Source organism: Sinocyclocheilus grahami, unplaced genomic scaffold, assembly GCF_001515645.1.
Source record: "Sinocyclocheilus grahami isolate Dianchi unplaced genomic scaffold, SAMN03320097.WGS_v1.1 scaffold3503.1, whole genome shotgun sequence".
Classification (NCBI taxonomy): domain Eukaryota; kingdom Metazoa; phylum Chordata; class Actinopteri; order Cypriniformes; family Cyprinidae; genus Sinocyclocheilus; species Sinocyclocheilus grahami.
In genome coordinates, this window is record NW_015508622.1 from 7,140 (window position 1) to 8,878 (window position 1,739).

Genomic DNA, 1,739 nt, shown 5'->3' on the forward strand with positions numbered 1-1,739 from the left:
AGCTTGGAAATTCAAAATACAGTATGGATTGGAGATTATGCCTTATTAAACCTGATATTTTCCCCCTGATGTCTAGTGAATTTGATGAGCTTAATTCCCATAAATATTGTGTTTGGAGACTCGTTGAGAATGACACGACGCTCTGCGCCACTAGAGAGAGTATGTGACTGTTGTGTTTAATGTGTGGGAGGAGTTCATAACGGGTCACTAGAAAACGAAAGTGAAAAAAGAAAAATAAACGACGCAATTTCAAGGCTTTAAAATGTTAATACTCGTTTAAAATGGCTGCATATTTTTAGGTAAGTTCAAAACTTATTCTTCGTGTAACCATGTAATCATACAAAAATGAGGTGCTATTTGGGATTTTTGGTCTTCCTTATGTTTCGTCAGCTATATCCCATCAAAATGGCAGAAAGATCCACAAAAAAAGTGTTTTTACTCTGATCTTTGTTTTAATTTTATATAGCATGCGATAATATAAACACTGTCGTATATAATGTTTATATTTGATATGTGTAGATCAACAAAGGTCTAAAAGTTTGACATACATTTTTAGTTTGAATTTCTCTACCAGGACACGTTATTTCCTACAGTAATTAGAAACAATATTTATAATCAGCATTGGCTGTTGATTCTGTTGTGCAATCACTAGAAAATGAGATATTATCATGTTGTCATTATGCTCAAAATAACCTCTGAATTAATGCTTCATTTGTACTGTATACAAATTAGTGCAATATTAAAGTTCAAGTATATCCACTAAAATGCTAAAACTGTTGTAAAACTTTATAAATAGTTTATTGTGTACAGGTTTCCAGCCACTACTGTAACAAAATAGTATAAGCTGAAACAGTGAGAAATAAATAGACTACATGAATATACCTGAATATAACAAAAGTATCTGATCATGAGCAACTATTTAAAAATGATTACATTGATGTTTGAAATTAAACATTAATTTATTGTATCTATACTGTACAGTACTATGGTTGTTTTTTTATCTCTGTGTTTCCACATAAAAGGTCTGAAATAAACACTCTTTGATAAATGAGAGTAGGAGGACATTGACTCAAAGGTACAACCAGAGCAGGTAGTTTAACTAAATGGAGCACAAAACAACAAACCAGCAAAGACATGAGAGAAGAGAGCACAATAAATAGGGAGGAAAGCGCATGAGTGCCAGGTAAACACAATTAGTGAAACAAGGCCTAGATAAGGACTAAACAAGGGGGCAGGATGGGATGAGAACATGGCCAACAAAAAACAAAGACAAAGCCATGAGCTCAAGCACAAGACAACATTTAACAAAGACTAAACAGATAAGGCTGTCAGGACAGGACTTTGACAATAACACTAAATACATTTTAAACTATGCAGTGAAAAGGGGCAAAACTTAAAAAATGCATGCTCTTTTATTTTGAATTTTCTTAGCAGGAGGGAAATATGTGGGCCATTCACTGCATCTCACTATCAGACTCCCATTACGCAGGACAACATTGTAGCAGTCCTACAGAAACATACACTGGAGACTGGAGACCTACAGAGAGTCAAAAACCATCACAAAACCAGCATGAAGAACAAATATGAGAGATTATTTGAGGGAATCAAACTCCAAGAGAATGAAACCCTACTGAACAGGATCTACACACAGCTCTACATCATAGAGGGAGAGAGTGAAGGAGTGAATGAAGAACATGAGGTTTTACAGATGGAGAAAACAGCCAGAACACAACACTCAC